This window comes from Schistocerca americana, chromosome 4 (assembly GCF_021461395.2).
Source record: "Schistocerca americana isolate TAMUIC-IGC-003095 chromosome 4, iqSchAmer2.1, whole genome shotgun sequence".
In the NCBI taxonomy this organism is placed as follows: domain Eukaryota; kingdom Metazoa; phylum Arthropoda; class Insecta; order Orthoptera; family Acrididae; genus Schistocerca; species Schistocerca americana.
The window spans coordinates 738,413,576-738,439,805 of record NC_060122.1 but is presented as its reverse complement, the minus strand read 5'-3'; the positions used below and the strand labels follow the sequence as shown (position 1 = coordinate 738,439,805).

Genomic DNA, 26,230 nt, shown 5'->3' with positions numbered 1-26,230 from the left:
ACGACTCTTTTAACTGCCACCTAGTTTCTGTACAAATTGTAAATAATCTTTTGCTCCCTGTATTTTACCTCTGCCACCTTTAGAATTTGAAAGAGAGTATTCCAGTTAACATTGTCATTCTTTGAATCTAAAAATGCTATAAACGTAGATTTGCCTTTCCTTAACCTATATTCTAGAAGAAGTCATAGGGTCAGTTTTGTCTCGCATGTTCCTACATTTCTCTGGAATCAAGACTGATCTTCCCTTAGGTCGGTTTCTATCAGTTTTTCCAGTCTTCTGTAAAGAATTTGTGTTAGTATTGTGCCACCATGACTTATTAAACTGATAGTTCGGTAATATTCACACCTGTCAGCACCTGCTTCCACTGGAATTGTTATATACTTCTTGAAGTCTGGCGGTATTTCGTCTGTCCCATACCTCTTACTCAAAACATGGAAGAGTTTTGTCATGGATGGTTCCCCCAAGGCTGTCAACAGTTCTAACGGAAACTCGTTTACTCCCAGGGCCTCGTTTCGACCTTGCTCTTTCAGTGTCGTATCTCCCATCTCATCTCCATTTATGTCCTCTTCCATTTCTATAATACTGCCCCAAAGTACATCTCCCTTGATAGGCTCTCTACATATTCCTTCCACCCTTTAGCTTTTCCTTCTTTTCTTAGGACTGGTTTTCAATCTGAGCTCTTGATATTCATATAGGCGGTCCTCTTTTCTCCAAAGGCTTCTATAATATTCTTGTAGGCGTTATCTATATTTCTCCTAGTGATACATACTTCTCAATCCTTACCTTTGTATCTATCCATCCCTGCCTAGCCATTTTGCACTTCCTGTCTATCTCATTTTTGAGACGTTTGACGTTTGTATTCCTTTTCACCTGCTTCATTTACTGCATTTTTATATTTCCTTCTTTCATCAATTAAATTCAATACCTAATCTGTTACCCAATGATTTCTACTAGCCCTTGTCTTTTCACCAGTTTGATCTTCTGCTGCCTTCTCTATTTTATCTCTCAAAGCTACCCATTTTCTTCTACTGTATTTTTCCCCCGTTCTTGTCAATCATTCCCTAATGCTCTCTCTGAAGCTCTCTACAGCCTCTGCTTTTTTCAGTTTATCGAGATCCCATCTCCTTAAATTCCTATCTTTTTGCAGTTTCTTTAGTTTTAATCTGCAGTTCATAACCAATAGATTGTGGCCAGAGTCCACATCTGGCCCTGGAAATGTCTTACAACTAAAGCCTGCTTCCTAAATCTCTGTCTTACCATTGTATTATCTATCTGGAACCTTCCAGTGTCTCCACGCCTCTTCCACGTACACAACCTTCTTTCATGATTGTTCAAATGTGTGTGAAATCTTATGGAACTTCACTGCGAAGGTCATCAGTCCCTAAGCTTACACAAAACTTAACTTAAATTATCCTAAGGACAAACACACCCGAGGGAGGACTCGACCCCCGCCGGGACCAGTCGCACAGTCCATGACTGCAGCGCCTCAGACCGCTCGACTAATCCCGCGCGGCGATGATTCTTATTCCAAGTGTTAGTTATGGTTAAGTTATGCTCTGAGCAAAATTCTACCAAGCGGCTTCCTCTGTCCATATTCACCTACTATTTTTCCTTCTCTTTCTTTTCCTACTATTGATTTCCAGTACCTCATGGGTATTAAATTTTCGTCTCCTTAAACTATCTGAATAATTTCTTTTATCTCATTATATATTTCTGCAATCTCTTCCTCATCTGCAGAGCGAGCTTCAGACAGACATGTACTGTTGCGGTGGGTGTGGGCTTCGTATCTACCTTGGCTACATTAATGCATACACTATGCTCTTTACAGTTGCTTACCCTCATCCCTATTTTCTTATTCATTATTAAACCTACTCCTGCGCAGTCCCTATTTATTTTGTATTTATAACCCTGCAGTCACCTGACAGGAAGTCCTGTTCCTCCTGCCACCAAACTCCGCTAATTCTCACTGTATCTAACTTTAACCTATCCACTTCCATTTCTAAATTTTCTAACCTACCTGCCCGATCAAGGGATCTGAAAATCCACACTCCGATCCATAGAGACGCAGTTTTGTTTCCTCTGATAACGACATCCTCCTGAGTAGTTTCCACCCGAATGGAGGACTATTTTACCCAAGAGGATGCCATCATCATTTAACCATACAGTAGAGCTGCATGCCCTCGGGAAAAATTATGGCTGAAGTTTCCCCTTGCTTTCAGCTGTTCGAAGTACAAGCACAGCAAGGCCATTTTGAATTATGACTAACTGAAACCCTCAGCTGCCGACAGGTGTTGTTGATATACCTCGATGTGGACAGCTGAAAATGTGCGCCCCGACCGGGACTCGAACCCGGGATCTCCTGCTTATATGGCAGACGCTCTATCCATCTGAGCCACCGAGGACACAGATGAATAGCGCGACTGCAGGGACTTATCCTTTGGACGCTTCCCGTGAGACTCACATTCCGAACTGTCCACAATTCTACATATGTAATGTACCTTACAGACATTCGACCATTCACTCATTACTCGCGCACGCTTTGGCGATTCCCGTAAGGTATATCAACCTGTCGGCAGCTGAGGGTTTCAGTTAGTCATCATTTATTCCAGGGAAAAGCTGCACGGTCATCAACAGTATTCTGTTCTTTCGAGAACAGTTGCTGTCTTTACAAGGCCATTTTGGTTGATGTTACAAAGGCCAGATCAGGCGACTACTGAAAAGCCTACTCCCCTCTTCAGGAACCACACGGTTATCTGGCCTCTCAACAGATACCCCTCCGTTGTGGCTGCACCTACGGTACGGCTATCTGCACCGCTGACGCACACAAGCCTCTCCACCAACGGCAACGTCCGTGATTCACATCCACATATATGCATAATATATAAAGGGGAAACGTTGTTACAAAAAATCTCGAATAGTTCTTAACCGACGTACTACAAATTCGTGCCGGTACTCTATGAACATTCAGATGCATGTAGATTATACATATTTCTATAAATATGTATGTACCACATCCAGTGAAGTGAATAAAGTTTACGACACTTCCTAATATCGTTTGGGGCCTCCTTTTGTCTGACGTGGTGCAGCAGCTCGACAAGGCATGGACTGAACAAGACGTTGGAAGTCCCTAGCAGAAATATTGAGACATGCTGCGTCTATAGCCGACCATAATTGCGGAAGTGTTGCCGGTGCAGGATTTTGGGTGCGAAGTGCCGTCTCGATTGTGTCCCATAAATGTTCGATGGGACCGCTACGGTCGCAGGATCGAATCCTGCCTCGGTCATGGCTGTGTGTGATGTCCTTAGGTTAGGTAGGTTTAAGTAGTTCTAAGTTCTAGGAGACTCATGACCACAGATGTTAAGTCCCATAGTGCTCAGAGCCATTTTTGAACCATTTTTTTGGACTCACGTTGGGTGGTACTGGTGGCCAAATCATTTGTTCAAATTGGCCAGAATATTTTTCGAACCAAGCGCCAACAATTGTGGCCCAGTGACATGACGCATTGTCATCCATAAAAAAATCCCTCGATTGTTTGGGAACATGAAGTCCATGAATGGCCACAAATGGTCTACGTAGCCAAACACATCCATTCCAGTCAATGATTCGTACAGTTGGACCAAAGGAGTCAATGCATTCCTTGTAGACGCAGCCAACTCTATTATGGAGCGACCAACAGCTTGCACAGTGCCTTGAATGACAACTTGGGTCCGTGGCTTTGTGGGGTCTGCGCCACACTCGCATACTACCATCAGCTCTTACTAAAACGGGACTTGTCTGACCAGGCCACGCATTTCCAGCAACCTGGGGCCCAACCGATATGGTCACCAACCCACGAGAGGGGCTGTACGCTATGTCGTGCTATCAGCATAGGCATTCGCTTCAGTTTAAATGGTTCAAATGGCTCTGAGCACTATGGGACTCAACATCTGAGGTCATCAGTCTCCTAGAACTTAGAACTACTTAAACCTAACTAACCTAAGCACATCACACACAACCATGCCTGAGGCAGGATTCGAACCTGCGACCGTAGCAGCAGCGCGGTTCCAGACTGAAGCGCCTAGAACCGCTCGGCCACAGCGGCCGGCACTCGCTTCGGTCGTCTGCTGCCACAGTCCATCAACGCCAAATTACGCCGCGCTGTCCTAGCGGGTATGTTCGTCGTACGTCCTACATGGATTTCTACGGTTATTTGAAGCAGTGCTGTTTGTGTGCTGGCTGTGACTTTGCAAACGCCTCTGTTCTCGGTCGCTAAGTGAGAGCTGTTGGACACTGTGTTGTCTGTGGTGAAAGGCAAGGCTTGGAATTTGGTATTTTCGGCACGCTCTTGACACTATGGATCGTGGAATGTTAAATTCCCTAACGATTTTCGAAATGGAATGTCCCATGCGTCTAGCTCCAACTAACATTTCGCATTCAAAGTTTATTAATTCGCGTCGTGCTGCCACAATCACGTCAGAAACATTTTCACATGAATCATCTGAGTGCAAATGGCAGTGCCACCAATGCAGTACCCTTTTATATATCGTGTATGTGATACTACCACCATTTGTATATGTGGATATCGCTATCCGAAGACTTTGTCACCACGGTGTGCATTTCATCAGACCATCAAAGAAACACTCTACCTCATTCACTTCCCTTATTGACTTTTAATACAGGTAGGACGTGCTTCAGCAACACGTTCTATCATCAGGTGTCTACTAAAGCGTTTTTACGCAGGTTCTATCACAATATACAGCGAATACTGATGCTGGTGATAGTTTTTCTGTTTGTTGTGATCCATAATCCGGCAACATTTTAAAAAGAACAGCATTTTCCAGCGGGACTGTTATTTGAATATACAGGGTGATTTTTTCCAGCGTTTTCAAACTGTAGGGATTGATCGATGAGAGGATACGAAACAAAAAAATTCTAATGAACTTATGTCTGGAAATATATGGTTTCCATGCTAGAGACCATTTATTCAATCATACATGGTTACAAGAGGCTGCGGTCTAATTAATACGCACTGTACCATGCAGCCACAGCTACAGTATGTGTTGAAAATTGTTTCCATGTGCCTCAACGGATGCGCTACCCGCCGTAGAATCTGCTGTCTCACACCTTCACATCGGGCAGGCTGCACCCGATCAGTGTCGGTGGCTGCATGAATACGCTGCTCCAATGTCTCCACATCTGGAATGGGCTCTGCATACACAATACTTTTGAGATGGCCCCATAACCAGAAATCCCACGGGTGGGGATCCAGTGAACGAGCAGACCATGCAACTTGACCCCCTCGTCCGACCCATCGACCAGGGAAGACGTGATTGAGATGAGTCCGGACGTTAACGACGAAATGGGCTGGAGCATCACATGTAGCCGTCACATAACCCTTAGAATCATCAGCGGCACTTCTTCCAGCAGGGGAGGCAAAGTCAGTCGCAAGAAAGGCCGATAGTTCGGGCTTGTTAAGCGACGTGGAAGGAAGACTGGTCGCAAAATATGGTCACCAATTATCCCGGCCCACACTTTCCGGCTGCACCGATGTTGATGATTCGCTGCCACCATACTATGGGGGTCCTGCATACTGTCCCACAGATGACCATTATAAAAGTTGGAGATACCACTCCGCTTGAAGGTGGTGTCATCTGTGAATAGGATGGATGACACAGATCCTGGAATCATGATTGCCTAGCGAAGAAACCAGTGACTAAACTGCTCCCGACATGGGAAGTCTGTCGCTATTAAGATATGCACACTCTGTAAGTGATAAGGCTAGGAACTATCGTCATGGAGAATTTTCCACATGGTCGTCTGGCTTACCCTGTACTGGCGGGACACGGCGATCGTCTTCCTCAGTGTTAATCACATTTTCCTCCAAGTCTGGTGTCCGAACATTTCGGGTACGTCCTTCATGATTTCTTGGTTCCGAGCCGGCCGGTGTGGCCGAGCGGTTCTAGGCGCTTCAGTCTGGAACCGCGTGACCGCTACGGTCGCAGGTTCGAATCCTGCCTCGAGCATGGATGTTCTAAGTTATAGGGGACCTCCGATATTAAGTCCCATAGTGCTCAGAGCCATTTGAACCATTTGAACCTGGTTCCTGAAACGATCCTGTCTCAGACAAACGGCGAAACACTGTTGCAAACATTAAATTCTTTTGACGGTGGGGATAGGTCTCCTGATACAACCTTCCTGCCGGCCTCCCGTTGTCATTTGCCTTTCTGTAAGTATAAAACCTTGTCGACAAGCTCTCGATTCGAATACGGAACCAGTGTGTACAACGCTGTATCACATCCACTTCTAGGTCAGTCAGCTACAGAAGTGAATCGAACACAACATTACCAAAGACTATGGCAGGAGAGGGCGCTAGGGCTCGATGTATGAGGAACAGTATCACCCTCTCCAAGGAAACCATGCATTCTGTAACTGTGACTGCATGGTACAGCGCATATTAGACCGCAGTCTCCGTAACAAAGTATGAATGCTCTCTAACAAGGAAACGATGGATTTCCAGAGATAAGTTTGTTTGACCTTTTTTGTTCTGTATCCTCTCGTCGATCAATCTGTAGAGTTTGTAAGCGGTGAAAAAAATCACTCTGTATAAGGACAAGTTATTGTTTAACTTTGTTACCAGAAATCTCGAAAAGTACTTGATCAATTTGTTTCAAATTGTTACATGATATGGTGATCAACATATACAAATGTATAGATATATATGCGTATACAGGGAGTTCGGATATTCCCGTTAGAGGACCTGCAGACGGGAGCGAGTACACAATGTTTTGAATAGGAAGCCATTTGAAAGCATGTTTGCTAGGTAGGTTTACAACAGGGTGGTCGTGTTGGGAAGGTGCTTACGTCGGATTGGCTATGTCATTTGACGTCTGTCTTACCTCTCTCACCAGATTCGAGCCTAATTCACGAGTCTGTGAGTGTTAGAGGTGGTATGGAGTGTTGGAGCTGGTTTGGTTGTTGTTATTGGTCATCCACAACATAACAGACGGTGCTGGGAGCAATGTCCAGTGCACGCGCGATTGCTCGTGTACTCCTTGAAGCGTGCTCTTCAACATGATGCAGTACAGTCTCTCCCAACTCGAGTGTGCGGCGTATCCTTGGAGCATCACAGTCAAGCCTGCTAACGGTACCCCTCTTTCGAAGCCGTCGCGTAATTTGGCGAAAAGGATACGCGGTGGAGTCAGACGTTGTGCATAACGATCATGATAAGTGTGACGGGCAGCTGTTCCATTACCGTGAGCTCCGCCATACAATTGGATCATGTTGGAATATTCTGCAAACATGTGCTCAACGATGTTGCTTTAACACTCAAGACACGTGAATGAGGACCGAACTAGGTCAGAGAAGTAGGACAGACGACAAATGACGTCAGTCCGTCCGACGTAAGCACGCCCCACCATAACGTTTCCGAGCATGGGTCCTATTCAAAATTTATGTATTCACTCCCCTCTACAAGTCCTGGTGTTTGTAACGGATATTTCCGAACACAGTGCATAAAACATGATCCATTGTTGCCAGTAGTTCATGATCAACTTATTTCTAACCATTACTCTAAGAAAGGAGCCATTGTCTCCCGAATTGTCGAGCAGATTATGATCAATTTGTTTCTAATTATTACTCTACAGGTTAATGAACATTCGAACAACCACAGGCACCAAGGAGCCATTGTTTCCCGAATTGTCGAGCAGATTATGATTAGTTTATTTCTAATTACTACTCTACAGGTTAATGAACATTCGGATAACCACAGGCAGCATGTTTCTTTTTAAACGATAATGTACAAATTTTCTTTTGAAACCGACAGCGAGAAGGGAAACGCTGTGCTGCGGTGTGAGAATGTGTTGTACCGATTTCTTTCTTGAAGAAAGATTCAACTTAGATAGGAGACCATGTAAACAATTGCACACATTGTTTCTCTCGCATTCTTCTTTCTACTTACATATACATTCTCAAACACAAATTGTACATGAAACAACCTGCTGCTTTGTTATCATCGTCGCCGACGGTTTTACGGAAAAGGGAAAAGTTGTATTTATGGCATATCGGCTTATGATTAGAATACTACTACGGTATCTGAGTCGTCCTATATTTTGTAATCGTATCCACAGAAACTGGGGGAAATAGATAACGCACATAGAGAGGTAGGAGGAGGTGGACTCAGAGAGGGGGGTGGGGGGGAGAGGCGACGCACACAGTGGGAGAGGGGGTGATGCACAGAGACAGGTGGGAGGAGAAGGTGATAGGCAAGGAGTGGGGGCAGGAAGGGATGGCAGAGAGACGAGGAGGAAGGAGTTTAGGAAGAACATCGAATTCCCATATATATTTAGCAATTGCGAAGCACTACTGGATTTGTTAGTTGAATGTATTTACCCACCGCCACCGCGATTTTATCTACATATACATACATATTCCACAAGCGTCCGTAAGGTTCAGGGGAGGGTAATTTGTCCCTTGTTCCACTCGTGAATGGAACGAGGGAAAAACAGCTGTCTATTTGCCTCTGTACAAGCCCTAATTTCTGGTGTCTTCAAGGTCATTCTGCGTAAAATACGTTGGCAGCAGTACAATAGCTCTGCAATGAGCAGTAAATGCTGGTTCTCTAAATTTTCTCAATAGCGCTTAGCGAAGAGAACGTCGTCTAACCTCAAGGAATTCACATCCCAGTTCAAGAAGCATCTTCGTAGTAACCTACTCGCGTGTTGATCGAACCCGTAACAAATCTAGCAGCACATCTCTACATCTACATACACACTCCGCAATCCACCATACGGTGCGTGGCGGAGGGTACCTCGTACCACAACTAGCATCTACTCTCCTTGTTCCACTCCCAAACAGAACGAGGGAAAAATGACTGCCTATATGCCTCTGTACGAGCCCTAATCTCTCTTATCTTATCTTTGTGGTCTTTCCGCGAAATGTAAGTTCGCAGCAGTAAAATCGTACTGCAGTCAGCCTCAAATGCTGGTTCTCTAAATTTCCTCAGTAGCCATTCACGAAAAGAACGCCTCCTTTCCTCTAGAGACTTCCACCCGAGTTCCTGAAGCATTTCCGTAACACTCGCGTGATGATCAAACCTACCAGTAACAAATCTAGCAGCCCGCGTCTGAATTGCTTCTATGTCCTCCCTCAATCCGACCTGATAGGGATCCCAAACGTTCGAGCACCTCTGCATTGCTTTATTGCTTTCCTTTGATGTGACCTGGCGGGAATCCCAAATTCTCGATCAGTACTTAAAAATGGGTAGCACTAGTGTTCTATACATTGTCTCCTCCACAGGTGAGACCAATAAACCGAAGCCGACCATTCGCCTTCCCAACCACAGTCCCTAAGTGCCCGTTCCATTTCATATCGCTTCGCCTAGACATTTAATAATCATGTCTGTGTCAAGCGCCACACCACTAATATTGTATTCGAGCATCACAGGATTGTTTGTCCTACTTATCTGCATTAACTTACATTTTTCTACATTTAGAGCAAGCTGCCATTCATCACGAGGAATAGAAATTCTAACTCATGCTGTATCCTTATACAATCACTCAACGACGATACTTCCCCCGTATACTACAGCTTCACCAACAAACAGTTCCAGATTACTGCTACCTTATCCGTCAGATCATTTATGTATACAGAGAATAGCAGTGGTCCTACCACACTTCCTGACTATACCCTGGTCTCTGACGAACACTCGCCGTCCAGGACAATGCACTGTGTTCTTTACTTAAGAAGTCCTCAAGCAACTCACATATCTGGGAATCTATGCCGCATGACCGGACGTTTGTTAACAATCTGCAGTGGGGAACCGTGTAAAACGCTTTCCGGAAATCCAGGAGTGTGGATTCTGCCTGTTGCCCTTTAACCATGGTTCGTTGGCTACCATGAGAGAAAACGGCAAGCTGAGCTTCGCACGAATGATGCTTTTTTAAAATCCTTTCCGAATTTATTATATTCGAACTTCGAATATGTTCAAGAATTCTGCCGCAAACCGATGTTTAGGATATTCGTCTGTAATGTTGGTAATCTGTTCTTTTATCCTTCTTGTGTGCTTTTTCCCAGTCCTTCTGTACACTGCGCTGGGCATGAGATTCGCAAGCTAAGGAAGGGGACAATGCCGAACACGTCTATCAGTAACTTGGATTCCACCCCGATGTGGCAAACTATTACTTTTCAACTCTTTCAGTTGCTTCTCTGCGCCAGGGATGTCACCCATATGAGAGTCTATGCAACGGTCAAAACGCCGGTATGTCTGTTCGACCGTCCTGCGGGAATTATTTCGTAACCGCGAAATTTAAAACTTCTGCTATCCTATCGCTGTCTTCTATTGCTGTACCAGACTGGTCGACGAGTGACTGAATAGAAGTATTCGACCCTGTTCCTGATTTTACGTAGCACCAGAATTTTCTCGTGTTGTCATCATGACCTTTCGCTAAGGTATGACGGTGGAAGTTCTCGTCTGATTCGCGCATCGACCTTTCGGCCTGTTATGCAATTTTCAAGAGGTAGCTCACTACGAAGTCCTCCAGTGCAACGTCCTTTTTAAGAGGTCACTCTCCTCAGGTCAATCATGTTTATGTATTCCGTGTGTACAGGCGTCGTCGTCATTCATGTAAAAGAACGTTAAATCCATATAAAAACTGCGAAATTAATACATGAAGTGTTGCAGGCTTGTATGCAAATGAAACCACCTCTCTTACTACTAGTATATACAGGGAATATACAGGGTGCAAATTTTAAGTTGACAAACCAGAATAACTCGAAATCTAAGCTTCATACGAAAAAACGTATAGAATCCAAAGTTAATTATTTTCGAGGGGGACATCTGCTGGTGCTAAAATTAGCCCGCCACCCCAGCCCCCTAGGGGTGGGACGGAAGGCAACTTTAAGATTTCAAATGGGAACGCCCACTTTTTATTGCAGAATTAGACTCTACATAAAAAACTACGTACATTTTATCTTAAACATTTGTTTTGATTCTTGGCAGTTGGCGCTGTAAGTAAAGAAAATCCACGTAATCATTTTTGCGTGGAAAATGGTTATAGATCAATAAAGAATAGTTATTTACTTCGTAAATTTTGATTCGCTGAAACTAAAACCCTCTCTCCCCATGGGGTGGAGTTTGAGAGAGAGAAATTAGAGTTTTACAAACGTTGACCCAAATATTGATGTTTACCGCAGATTCGGAGACGTTTTCTTGAATTACAGCGCAAACTACCAAGAATCAAAACAAATGTTTAAGACAAAATGTGCGTATTTTTTTACGTAGAGTCTAATTCTGCAATAAAAATGGGCGTTCACATTTGAAATTTTAAAGTTGCCTCCCGTCCCACCCCCAGGGGGCTGGGGTGGCGGGCTAATTTTAGCACCAGCAGATGTCCTCCTCGAAACTAATCAACTTTGGAATCTACACATTTTTTTTCGTGAAGCTTATTTTTCGAGTTATTCTGGTTTTTCAACTTAAAAGTTACACTCTATATAAATATGACTGACATAAGAGCAGTGCATTCTTAAAAGGAACGCTGCACTGAAGCACGCTATCGCCTGAAAATGGCACACTAGATCGAAATCACAGTCGAGATGCATAAACACATGCCAAAGCTTTGCAGACAAACAACAATTACGCGAAGCGAAATTTAGTGTGAGGAGGACTACGCGAGAGGCGTTCAACGAATTCGAAAGTAAAGTTCTATGTACTGACTTGGCAGAAAATCCTAAGAAATTTTGGTCTTATGTCAAAGCGGTAGGTGGATCAAAACAAAATGTCTGGACACTCTGTGACCAAAATGGTACTGAAAGAGAGGATGACAGACTAAAGGCCGAAATACTAAATGTCTTTTTCCAAAGCTGTTTCACAGAGGAAGAGACCGAGCGAGGTGGCGCAGTGGTTAGCACACTGGACTCGCATTCGGGAGGACGACGGTTCAATCCCGTCTCCGGCCATCCTGATTTAGGTTTTCCGTGATTTCCCTAAATCGTTTCAGGCAAATGCCGGGATGGTTCCTTTGAAAGGGCACGGCCGATTTCCTTCCCAATCCTTCCCTAACCCGAGCTTGCGCTCCGTCTCTAATGACCTCGTTGTCGACGGGACGTTAAACACTAACCACCACCACCACAGAGGAAGACTGCACTGTAGTTCCTTCTCTAGATTGTCGCACAGATGACAAAATGGTAGATATCGAAATAGACGACAGAGGGATAGAGAAACAATTAAAATCGCTCAAAAGAGGAAAGGCCGCTGGACCTGATGGGATACTAGTTCGATTTTACGCGGAGTACGCGAAGGAACTTGCCCCCCTTCATGCAGCGGTGTACCGTAGGTCTCTAGAAGAGCGTAACGTTCCAAAGGATTGGAAAAGGGCACAGGTCATCCCAGTTTACAAGAAGGGACGTCGAACAGATGTGCAGAACTATAGACCTATATCTCTAACGTCGATCAGTTGTAGAATTCTGGAACACGTATTATGTTCGAGTATAATGACTTTTCTTGAGACTAGAAATCTACTCTGTAGGAATCAGCATGGGTTTCGAAAAAGACGATCGTGTGAAACCCAGCTCGCGCTATTCGTCCACGAGGCTCAGAGGGCCATAGACAGGGGTTCCCAGGTAAATGCCGTGTTTCTTGACTTCCGCAAGGCGTTCGATACAGTTCCCCACAGTCGTTTAATGAACAAAGTAAGAGCATATGGACTATCAGACCAATTGTGTGATTGGATTGAAGAGTTCCTAGATAACAGAACGCAGCATGTCATTCTCAATGGAGAGAAGTCTTCCGAAGTGAGAGTGATTTCAGGTATGCCGCAGGGGAGTGTCGTAGAACCGTTGCTATTCACAATATACATAAATGACCTTGTGGATGACATCGGAAGTTCACTGATGCTTTTTGCGGATGATGCTGTGGTATATCGAGAGGCTGTAACAATGGAAAATTGTACTGAAATGCAGGAGGATCTGCAGCGAATTGTCGCATGGTGCAGGGAATGGCAATTGAATCTCAATGTAGACAAGTGTAATGTGCTGCGAATACATAGAAAGAAAGATCGTTTACCATTTAGCTACAATATCGCAGGTCAGCAACTGGAAGCAGTTAATTCCATGAATTATCTGGGAGTAGGCATTAGGAGTGATTTAAAATGGAATGACCATATAAAATTAATCGTCGGTAAAGCAGATGCCAGACTGAGAGTCATTGGAAGAATGCTAAGAAAATTCAGTCCGAAAACAAAGGAAGTAGGTTACAGTCCAATTGTTCGCCCACTGCTTGAATACTGCTCAGTAGTGTGGGATCCGTACCAGATAGGGTTGATAGAAGAGATGGAGAAGATCCAACGGAGAGCAGCGCGCTTCGTTACAGGATCATTTAGTAATCGCAAACGCGTTACGGAGATGATACATAAACTCCAATGGAAGACTCTGCAGGAGAGACGCTCAGTAGCTCGGAACAGACCTTTGTTGAAGTTTCGAGAACATACCTTCACCGAGGAGTCAAGCAGTGTATTGCTCCCTCCTACGTATATCTCGCGGGCCATGAGGATAAAATCAGAGAGATTAGAGCCCACACAGAGGCATACCGACAATCCTTCTTTCCACGAACAATACGAGACTGGAATAGAAGGGAGAACCGATAGAGGTACTCAAGGTACCCTGCGCCACACACCGTCAGGTGGCTTGCGGAGTATGGATGTAGATGTAAATGTAGATGTAGATTCATTAACAGGCCACATACAAAATGTTGTCTTTTATAAAACATTGAAAGTGTCCAAGAGAAAAAATGGTTCAAATGGCTCTGAGCACTATGGGACTCAACTGCTGAGGTCATTAGTCCCCTAGAACTTAGAACTAGTTAAACCTAACTAACCTAAGGACATCACAAACATCCATGCCCGAGGCAGGATTCGAACCTGCGACCGTAGCGGTCTTGCGGTTCCAGACTGCAGCGCCTTTAACCGCACGGCCACTTCGGCCGGCTGTCCAAGAGAAGCACAGACGCACCAGCAAGCGTCGGTTCTCGAGTGAACCGTATGCGATATACTGTAATTTCGAATGTGTGATGACAAGCCGAGACGAATGTACACTGCCGAAAAAAATAATACACCCGTTTAGAGGTTTCCAGTTCACTCAACATCTATTGTTCCAACGGTGTATACGGAATACATGGAATAATTACATTTACAGATCAATAGGTACCAGGTATCGACCCATGCTGGAACACCCATATTGGTACGTGGAGTAGCCTCCAGGTATGGCACCGCCATCACAAGCGCTGTTCTGGCATCCAGTCAATCGTACAGATGCCGAATACTGTCCTGGGATACGTTATGCCACACCTGCTCAACCTCTTCATGCAGTTCGGTGAGAGTTGTTGGTTGACAAGTCGTACGAATTACTTCTTATCCTATCATATCCCACACGAGCTCGACTGGTGACAACGCCAAAGCGTGGTACCGATTCTCCTCGGCAATAAAAGAGTTAGCAGACTTCAGTGTCACGCGCGACGTGAAAAAGAATTCAAAATTTTCACCATGTGCTCAAAGGCAGTTCACAGATGTGTCCTGTCCGTGAGGAAAATTTGAATCAATTCATAATGGAGGGACTGATTCTCCAATGGTAAAATATTTGCTCGTTCAATATGAGTGACTACTATTTTTCCTACTAAAGTTACCTTACGTTATAAATGTAGAACATTGTACTAAAATTGAAGTCATCGCTTAGCCCAGCGCCATCTTTGACCGTAACATTATGTCACTGAATCTGTAAAATAGCATCAGCTCTTTCCGCTCGCCGTATGGTTTCAACCTGCTGCTAAGTGATGCAGAGACAATTTTCCATTAATTTTGGGACGAAATTAATCTGGAACAAAATAAATGTTTTGTACGGGAAGTCGAATAAAAATGTCGAATATTTTGAGCGGTAGTTGTACAGATTAATCGAAACGAGAAAACGAAGTATAGTATACAACGCTCCAGAAATGTTCATTGCTTAATGGAAAGTATCTGGACACCCATAAGTAAAGTGCGGTTCGCCTCTACGCGTCATGAGAAGCGGACCCGCCAGTATAAATGGTGCAAATGGCTCTGAGCACTATGGGACTCAACTGCTGAGGTCATTAGTCCCCTATAACTTAGAACTAGTTAAACCTAACTAACCTAAGGACATCACAAACATCCATGCCCGAGGCAGGATTCGAACCTGCGACCGGAGCGGTCTTGCGGTTCCAGACTGCAGCGCCTTTAACCGAACGGCCACTACGGCCGGCCCCGCCAGCATAAAATGATACTGAGAGTACAGGGTGTTTATAAATGAATATCGGGGTTTTAACGCTTTATAATATCTATTATATTAAACTTACAGTTATAAATGATATGTCAAATGAAAGAGCAACTCCAACATTTTTACCAAGAGCCTTATAAATGTTCAATGTGTGCACTATTTGTCAGGTGGCACACATCAAGTCTATAGCCGAGTTCTTCCCAAACGTTGTTAATGTGTCTTCAGTGATTGTAGCAACAGCTGCTTCAATCCGGTTTCTCAATTCAGGGAGGTCTGCTGGTAGCGGAGGCACGTACACACGACCCTTGATGAAGCCGCAAAGGAAAAAATCGCATGGCGTTAGGTTGGGTGGACGTGGAGGCCATGCAAAGCAAGCCCTGTCATTGGGCCTCTTGCGGCCTATCCAGCACTTAGGTACAGTGAAGTTAAACCAACACCTACTGCACTATGCCAGTGAGGTGGCGCACCATCTTGCTGGAAAATGAAGTTCTCTGGCTCATCTTCTTCAAACTGAGGGAAAAGCCGTTGCTCTAGCGAATCAAGGTAAGAAGTGCCAGTTACAGTAGGTTCACCAAAAAAACAATGGCCAATAAACCTTCTGCCGGGATGTGACACAAAAAACAGTAACTTTAGGGGAATCTCGTTGCATTTGTATCACCTCCTGAGGATTTTCTGAGCCCCAGATGTGCACATTGTGAGTGTTAACATGTCCAGTAAGATGAAAGATCGATGTTCAAATGTTCAAATGTGTGTGAAATCTTATGGGACTTAACTGCTAAGGTCATCAGTCCCTAAGCTTACACTCTACTTAACCTAAATTATCCTAAGGACAAACACACACACCCATGCCCGAGGAAGGACTCGAACCTCCGCTGGGACCAGCTGCATAGTCCATGACTGCAGTGCCTTAGACCGCTCGGCTAATCGCACGCAGCTGAAAGATCGATTCATCACTAAAGACAACAAAAAAATGGTTCAATTGGCTCTGAGCACTATGGGACTCAACTGCTGAGGTCATTAGTCCCCTGGAACTTAGAAATAGTTAAACCTAACTAACCTAAGGACATCACAAACATCCATGCCCGAGGCAGGATTCGAACCTGCGACCGTAGCGGTCTTGCGGTTCCAGACTGCAGTGCCTTTAACCGCACGGCCACTTCGGCCAGCTACTAAAGACAACATGATCCAGAAAATCTTCATTGTCATGAAACAACATTTCGTTTGCGAAGTTGGCTTGTAATCTATGGTCTGTCAGCTTTAGAGCCTGTAATAACTGTAAACGGTAAGGACGTAGTTGTAAGCGTTTTCTTAAAACTTTCCAAACAGTCGACACGAGAACTTGTAATTCACGGCTAGCTTTCCAGACTGATTTCTTTGGGCTACGAGTGAACGACTCTCTCCCTCGCTCAACAGTCTCTTCACTAACTCTTGATCGTCCTGTGCTCTTCCCTTTACAAAGGCAGCCGGTATCTTCAGATTGATGATACCATCTACGAATCTTATTATCCCTTGGAGGATCACAACTGAACTTCAGCTGGAACGCACATTGCACAGTAACTACAGATTCGGTCTTTGCAAACTGTAAAACACAAAACGCTTTCTGTTCACTAGTCGCCATCTTCGCTACTACCGCTTTCTAGCGGATTGCGGCGGAAACATTGTGCGCTGCGCATGCGCACTGGTACCAAACATAACATTTTGAGTTGCTCTTTCATTTGACATATCGTTTATAACTGTAAGTTTAATGTGATTAACATCATAAAGCGTTAAAACTCCGATATTTATTTATAAACACCTCGTATTTTGTTGTCAGAAGAGAAGCGGTAATAGCTTAATGGATCCTTCACGGCAGTCCAGTGACTTCGAACGTGGACTAGCCATTGGATGTCACCTGAGTAACAAATTCCTCAGAGGCAATTCCTCATAAGACACACATTTCTGTAGAAAGTATATTGTGTACAGTACAGGAACATTTCGGAGACGATCTTTGTATCAGCATGACAATGCAACATGTTATAAAGGAGCATCTGCGAGGCAATCGTGTGTGGACAATAATATTCATGAAACGGAGTGGTTTCCCCAGAGTTCCGTCCTGAACCTAATCGGACGCTTTTAGGATGAGTTATAATGTCCTCTCCAGATCCCAGCGTCCAACGTCAGTAGTTTCTCTGGTTTCACCTCTTAGTGAACAATGGGCTGCAATTCCTCCACAAACCTTCAGAAACATTACTGAAAGTGTCTGTATGTCCATCCTTCTGATTGAAAGTTTGTGTGACTTTGGCCGTTCACTTACGAATTAAATGAAACACCTGCAGCCGTCCTTTCGATGTTGTTTACAATACATCAACCTTGACTGGCTGACAGTTCATACAGTGAACAGTTTTCTTTTAAAAATACAGACGTTAAAACAATTAAAGTGAAACTGAATGAAATGTACAATGGTCCGCTGTAGCTGTATTTGTTCAGGTCACTAATAAACACACAAAACCTGTTTCACAACTTTTAAGCTGCATCTTCTGGTGCAAGAATCTGTACACAATAGCTTTTCTAAATTAATGCTCTGATAATGAGGAATTGCAGTTACCTAAGCTGTCTTAAAGTACTGAATGACTGGAATTAAACGTGGAAGAAAATATTACCCATCAAGCCAGGAAATGGTGAGGATCACATACGCCCCACAAGTACGGTCTTATACAATGAAAAGAAACTGGTACACCTGCCTAATATCGTGTAGGGCCCCCGTGAGCACGCAGAAATGCCACAACAAAACGTGGCGTGGACTCGATTAATGTATAAAGTAGTCCTGGAGGGAACTGATACTATGAATCCTACAGGGCTGTGCATAAATCCGAAAGAGTACGAGGCCGTGAAGATCTCTTCTGAACAGCACGTGGCAAGGCAACCCAGATATGCTCAATAATGTTCACGTCTGGGAAGTTTGGTGGCCACCGGAAATCTTAAAACTCAGAAGAGTGTTCCTGGAGGCACTCTGTAGCAATTCTGTACGTGTGAGGTGTCGCATTGCCCTGCTTGAATTGCCCAAACCCATCGAAATGCACAATGGACATGAATGGTTGCAGATGATCAGACAGGATGCTTACGTACGTGTCACCTGGCAGAGTCGTTTCTAAACGTATCAGGGGTCCCATATCACTCCTACTACAAACGCCGCACATCATTACAAAGCCTCCAGCAGCTCGAACAGTAACCTTTTGACATTCAGGGGCCGTGGATTCATGAGGTTGTGTCCATAAGCGCGCATGTCCATCCGCTCGATACAATTTGAAGCCGGCCAGAGTGGCCGTGCGGTTCTAGGCGCTACAGTCTGGAACCGAGCGACCGCTACGCTCGCAGGTTCAAATCCTGCCTCTTGCATGGATGTGTGTGATGTCCTTAGGTTAGTTCGGTTTAATTAGTTCTAAGTTCTAGGAGACTGATGACCTCAGAAGTTTAGTCGCACAGTGCTCGGAACCATTTGAACAATTTGAAACGAGATCCGTCCGACCAGGCAACATGTTTCCAGTCATCAACAGTCCAATGTCGATTTGACAGGTCCAGGCGAGCGTACAGTACTGTGTCGCGCAGTCACCAAGGTTGCAAGAGTGGGCCTTCGGCTCCGAGAGCCCACTTCCATGATGTTCTCACGCAGATATTTGTCGATGGCCCGGCATTGAAATCTGCAACAATTTGCGGAAGGGTGGCACTTCTGTCAAGTTGAACGTTTCTCTTCGGTCGTCGTTGGTCCCGATCTTGCAGCATCTTTTTCTGGCCGCAGCGATGTCGGAGGTTTGATGTTTACCGGATTCCTGATATTCACGGTACACTCGTGAAATCGTCGCACGCAAAAATCCCCACTTCACCGCTACCTCGGAGACGCTGTGTCCCATCGCTCGTGCGCCGACTCTAACATCATGTTTAAACTCACTTGAAACTTGATAACCTGCCATTGCAGCAGCAGTAACCGAGCTAACAAATGCGCCCAAACACTTGTTATCTTATAAAGGCATTGCCAACCGCAGAGCCCTATTTTGCTTGTTTACAAATCTCTCTATTTGAATACGCATGCCTATAATAGTTTCTTTGGCGCATCAGTGTTTATACTTAATAAAGACAATTTGTAAATTTATACAAGGAAGGTATGGGATCCCGTATACGACTGGCGTTCACCCCCTCAGCGTCAGTTATGGCCTGAAGATAGTCTATCGAGTCAACGAAAGTGGTTGCTACATAACAGATAACATACAAAGGACAGCTGCAGCTTTTTCATTTTATTACATTACTGAAAGTGCCCCCCAGCAGATTTCAAACAGTCGTAAAGGGAAACGGTGATACATCCCATACTAATGTCCATTAATAGGTGTCTGTATTTTTTCGATCAGGTAGTGTACACTTTCCGAGATCTTAACATTTATCCATAGGAGTCGCTGTAAGTTATTTTGTTGTTGACAAGAGCACAGTCGTTGAATTGACACTTGGCCAACAGTGTCAGCAATATATTTTAATGTATTTCTGTATCACAGCACTGTAGGTACAGAATGTTCTGATCTTAGGTAGTCTGCAGTCAGCTGTGTTATTCTGTACTTTCTGCCATGTTATTGTGTGTTATGGCATGGTGAATTACTCGCGAATATGGGTATTCATCATGGTGTTTCAGTACTTATACAAATGACTTCGCTTTTGTGTGACTGTTATAGTGTTGTTTATATGTACGAATAGTGCAGTACCTTTTCTTTTCTACTTTGCATCTTTTGTAAGCAATGGAAGCCTATTACTCATCACGTGACATAGGGGAAATAATATCTGCTGTGGTTTGGCCAATGGAAGTAACCTGCAAGCCCGTACCCTCTATGATGCAAAATCAACGTTTCGCACGGCAGCATATGTTAAGCTATTCGACCGAATTTTCCAGCGGCTTAGGGGCATAGCTTCTTTAACATCAATACTGTAAACTGTAGAATTCCTCGACCGAAAAAGATCAAATCCCCATTCGTTCTTTTGACGAGTGCACAACCAATTCCTTTCCTATTCGCTGCCCAAATAAGGTAATATTTTGTCCCTAATTACTTTGATGTCAACGAGTTACTAAACTTTAACGTCCCTTTGTAAGTTCGATGTGAATGTGATAGCAACAGAAGGCGTTTAAGTACTGAATAATTACCAATCACGCAGATTAAGTAATCGATATCGACTACCGAAGCAAAGTCGGTTGCTACATCTTACAACAGACTCTTTGACCCCAACTTAAACAGATTTATTTTTGTTATACATAAAATATGTTTTTAACGACACCACTAATTTGCTAATTGCATGCTAATTCTCTAGATACCGAAAAATCCTTTTGAAATCATGTTTTGAAATTCCTGTAATAAACTCATAGTTCGAATATTAAAACTGGATGAATGCATTACCCCATATTTCACTAAATTGTAGTGTAGGTCTATAACAAGTAAAGACCACGACAGGATAATTGTTTTGATGGCCGAATACTCTTTTTTCGGCTCATTACGAAACTGTATCATGTATTGACGAACGGATCTGTTATGCAATATCAAGATTCACTTAAACGACTGTTTTCAAAGGTAATACTTAACTGATACTAGAGAACAAAAGATAATGCTTGATATATACAACTGGAACCGAAGTGCATCAGGTAATATTAATAAAATTAATAACGTAAAAATATTGATTGGAATATTAAATCCTCCACACCTTGGGAAATTTTGCTGACTTGAAATCAGTACAACCATTCTTTTAAGCTGACACACTTTGCACGCAATTGCACACTCGTTCTAAAGTACGTAAAAATTATGGTTATTTTATTTTGCGAAGATTACAGAACGAGTCGTGGAAGGAACAACTGACTCAAATATTGTTGCTATAACTTTTGTACACATTCTGAGTGCATTAATATACGAAAAGCAATGTCTTTTATGTCAACAGTATTACGAATGAAAATAGCACTTGCCACCATGCAGCTTTATTGTACTTTGAATTATATATTTACCCTTCGCTTTTGTGACATCACATCTCTTAAAGAGATGGGGACATGCATGTCATAGACAGTTGTAACTGGGTCGAAGTTGAGGTAGTTCATTAAGACCTCAAGTACTTTATTTTTGTGAAGGATCTGTCAAATTCAGATTAGCAATAGTGCAGAAACATGGCCGATGTTTGTTGTTATTGTAAATGCGATCTGTGTGAACTGTGTATACTAATAAACCACTTCCTCTGAATAAATTTTTTGACTTATTAATTTATACGTAGAACCAAACATCATCCTTAGCACAAATGATCTTCGGGACTAAAGTCGTGGAGTAAACCGCAGATAGTTTAATTCATCGTGGATATCTATCCTCCCCCCATGAACCATGGACCTTGCCGTTGGTGGGGAGGCTTGTGTGCCTCAGCGATACAGATAGCCGTACCGTAGGTGCAATCACAATGGAGGGGTATCTGTTGAGAGGCCAGACAAACGTGTGGTTCCTGAAGAGGGGCAGCAGCCTTTTCAGTAGTTGCAAGGGCAACAGTCTTGATGATTGACTGATCTGGCCTTGTAACAATAACCAAAACGGCCTTGGTGTGCTGGTACTGCGAACGGCTGAAAGCAAGGGATAACTACGGCCGTATTTTTTCCCGAGGGCATGCAGCTTTACTGTATGATTAAATGATGATGGCGTCCTCTTGGGTAAAATATTCCGGAGGTAAAATAGTCCCCCATTCGGATCTCCGGGCGGGGACTACTCAAGAGGACGTCGATATCATCAGGAGAAAGAAAACTGGCGTTCTACGGATCGGAGCGTGGAATGTCAGATCACTTAATCGGGCAGGTAGGTTAGAAAATTTAAAAAGGGAAATGGATAGGTTAAAGTTAGATGTAGTGGGAATTAGTGAAGTTCGGTGGCAGGAGGAACAAGACTTCTGGTCAGGTCCCTACAGGGTTATAAACACAAAATCAAATAGGGGTAATGCAGGAATAGGTTTAATAATGGTTCAAATGGCTCTGAGCACTATGGGACTCAACTGCTGAGGTCATTAGTCCCCTAGAACTTAGAACTAGTTAAACCTAACTAACCTAAGGACATCACACACATCCATGCCCGAGGCAGGATTCGAACCTGCGACCGTAGCGGTCTCGCGGTTCCAGACTGCAGCGCCAGAACCGCGCGGCCACTTCGGCCGGCGTTTAATAATGAATAGGACAATAGGAATGCGGGTAAGCTACTACAAACAGCATAGTGAACGCATTATTGTGGCAAAAATAGATACGAAGCCCACACCTACTACAGTAGTACAAGTTTATATGCCAACTAGCTCTGCAGATGATGAAGAAATTGAAGAAATGTATGATGAAATAAAAGAAATTATTCAGATAGTGAAGGATGACGAAAATTTAATATTCATGGGTGACTGGAATTCGGTAGTAGGAAAAGGGAGAGGACGACACGTAGTAGGTGAATATGGATTGGGGCTAAGAAATGAAAGAGGAAGCCGCCTGGTAGAATTTTGCATAGAGCACAACTTAATCATAGCTAACACTTGGTTTAACAACCATGAAAGAAGGTTGTATACATGGAAGAACCCTGGAGATACTAAAAGGTATGAGATAGATTATATAATGGTAAGACAGAGATTTAGGAACCAGGTTTTAAATTGGAAGACATTTCCAGGGGCAGATGTGGACTCTGACCACAATCTATTGGTTATGATCTGTGGATTAAAACTGAAGAAACTGCAAAAAGGTGGGAACTTAAGGAGTTGGGACCTGGATAAACTGAAAGAACCAGAGGTTGTAGAGAGTTTCAGGGAGAGCATAAGGGAACAACTGACAGGAATGGGGGAAAGAAATACAGTAGAAGAAGAATGGGTAGCTTTGAGGGATGAAGTAGTGAAGGCAGCAGAGGATCAAGTAGGTAAAAAGACGAGTGCCAGTAGAAATCCTTGGGTAACAGAAGAAATATTGAATTTAATTGATGAAAGGGGAAAATATAAAAATGCAGTAAATGAAGCAGGCAGAAAGGAATACAAACGTCTCAAAAATGAGATCGACAGGAAGTGCTAAATGGCTAAGCAGGCATGGCTAGAGGACAAATGTAAGGATGTAGAGGCTTATCTCACTAGGGGTAAGATAGATACTGCCTACAGGAAAATTAAAGAGACCTTTGGAGATAAGAGAACCACTTGTATGAACATCAAGAGCTCAAATGGAAACCCAGTTCTAAGCAAAGAAGGGAAAGCAGAAAGGTGGAAGGAGTACATAGAGGGTCTATACAAGGGCGATGTACTTGAGGACAATATTATGGAAATGGAAGAGGATGTAGATGAAGATGAAATGGGAGATACGATACTGCGTGAAGAGTTTGACAGAGCACTGAAAGACCTGAGTCGAAACTAGGCCCCCGGAGTAGACAACATTCCATTGGAACTACTGACGGCCTTGGGAGAGCCAGTCCTGACAAAACTCTACCATCTGGAGAGCAAAATGTATCAGACAGGCGAAATACCCTCAGACTTCAAGAAGAATATAATAATTCCAATCCCAAAGAAAGCAGGTGATGACAGATGTGAAAATTACCTAACAATCAGTTTAATAAGCCACAGCTGCAAAATACTAACACGGGTTCTTTACAGACGAATGGAAAAACTAGTAGAAGCCGACCTCGGGGAAGATCAGTTTGGATTCCGTAGAAATACTGGAACACGTGAGGCAATACTGACCTTACGACTTATCTTAGAAGAAAGATTAAGGAAACGCAAACCTACGTTTCTAGCATTTGTAAACTCAGAGAAAGCTTTTGACAATGTTGACTGGAATACTCTCTTTCAAATTCTAAAGGTGGCAGGGGTAAAATACAGGGAGCGAAAGGCTATTTACAATTTGTACAGAAACGAGATGGCAGTTATAAGAGTCGAGGGACATGAAAGGGAAGCAGTTGTTAGGAAGGGAGTAAGACAGGGTTGTAGCCTCTCACCGATGTTATTCAATCTGTATATTGAGCAAGCAGTGAAGGAAACAAAAGAAAAATATGGAGTAGGTATTAAAATCCATCGGGAAGTAATAAAAACTTTGAGGTTCGCCGATGACATTGTAATTCTGTCAGAGACAGCAAAGGACTTGGAAGAGCAGTTGAAAGGAATGGATAGTGTCTTGAAAGGAGGATATAAGATGAACATCAACAAAAGCAAAACGAGGATAATGGAATGTAGTCGAATTAAGTCGGGTGATGCTGAGGGAATTAGATTAGGAAATGAGACACTTAAAGTAGTAAAGGAGTTTTGCTATTTGGGGAGCAAAATAACTGATGATGGTCGAAGTAGAGAGGATATAAAATGTAGACTGGCAATGGGAAGGAAAGCGTTTCAGAAGAAGAGAAATTTGTTAACATCGAGTGTAGATTTAAGTGTCAGGAAGTCATTTCTAAAAGTATTTGTATGGAATGTAGCCATGTATGGAAGTGAAACATGGACGATAAATAGTTTGGACAAGAAGAGAATAGAAGCTTTCGAAATGTGGTGCTACAGAAGAATGCTGAAGATTAGATGGGTGTATGACATAACTAATGAGGAAGTATTGAATAGGATTGGGGTGAAGAGAAGTTTGTGGCACAACTTGACCAGCAGAAGGGATCGGTTGGTAGGACATGTTCTGAGGCATCTAGGGATCACCAATTTAGTATTGGAGGGCAGAGTGGAAGGTAAAAATTGTAGAGGGAGACCAAGAGATGAATACACTAAGCAGATTCAGAAGGATGTAGGTTGCAGTAGGTACTGGGAGATGAAGAAGCTTGCACAGGATAGCGTAGCATGGAGAGCTGCATCAAACCAGTCTCAGGACTGAAGACCACAACAACAACAACATCGATGAAATCCACAATATGGATTTGTAGCGCAATTTTTGGGTTGTTGAGAATTAGATTATTTTTAGATATCAGGGTAGGTAACGCCACAACGATCATAGCTGACCATCAGCGCATATCCTAGAGCACACACTTGCAGTGCTGTTTTATCCGCTGAGGGAGATTCCACATCGTCAAGTTAAACAGGAGTCCTTTCGTAGTAAAATGTACTTTGGCAAATTCGTCAAATTTGCTGCTTTCATTCCCCATCCATTACAACATGTCGCTTTCCTCCAAAGCTGTACTGTTTCCAGCTGACTGTTACATACTACGGAAACCGTGTCCCGGACGCCATGGCCGTACATCGTGGCTCCCATAACGGTCTCGTACTAATGCCTGGTCCATTAACAGCTGAAGGAGCAACGCTCCTTGCCCAACGCTTGTGCTCTTCTTTCTAAGGTGAACGTTCTCGCTTTCTAAATAACCTCTACAACTGGCTCCATCTCTAAATGAGACACTCATATGTCATATTGACATAAAAAGATTTTGTGCCGTCCATAATGTATTTGTAGTAATACATGACAGGCTTCAACGCTTTATGCACCATAATTATAAATAAAATGCATGGTTTCAAACAGCACGTAATGTGAATTTCAGTACCATATGGAGCAGAGTTCGCTGCTTTGGACATCGGAGCGAAGTATGGAGATCAGGAACTTTACGTCACACACTCTCTTCACTTTACCAGCTAATAACAGCGGTGAAAATATCTTCCGGTACGAGGATTCGAATCGGCTTCCTTTGCTTATAACTTCAAAGTGTCCTTTGCGTAAAACACAAGCGCCGTACGTGGAAACAAAGGATACAATGAAAACCAGTCGCAACAGTTAGGTAATCGAACGAAAGCGTCGTTCGCATTTCATTGTGGGAAACCAGACCTGTTGTGGTAGAGCATTGTGGCAACGACGAAAAGAACAGAAGGTACAACCAAACTCAGTTTATGAGTAATGTTACAATGGTAACTGTCAATAGCTTTGTCATTCTTTATACAGGGTATGGCATAGAGAGTGTCAGACTGAGCAGAGAAATTTGAAACGGTGCTGGTAGCTTGATAAAGAACTTTCACTAATCGAGGTGGA

At 43.5% G+C, this 26,230-nt stretch overlaps 1 protein-coding gene and 1 non-coding gene across 3 annotated transcripts in view; one reads left to right on the top strand and one right to left on the bottom strand.

Moving 5' to 3' along the window:
- The window catches only part of LOC124612947 (Na(+)/H(+) exchanger beta-like), a 1,149,910-nt gene that overhangs the window by 1,870 nt on the left and 1,121,810 nt on the right, over positions 1-26,230 (top strand). The gene's annotated exons all lie outside the window — the stretch shown is intronic.
- On the bottom strand, positions 2,329-2,402 carry Trnai-uau. The gene has a single exon. It is a non-coding gene; the product is annotated as a tRNA-Ile (tRNA).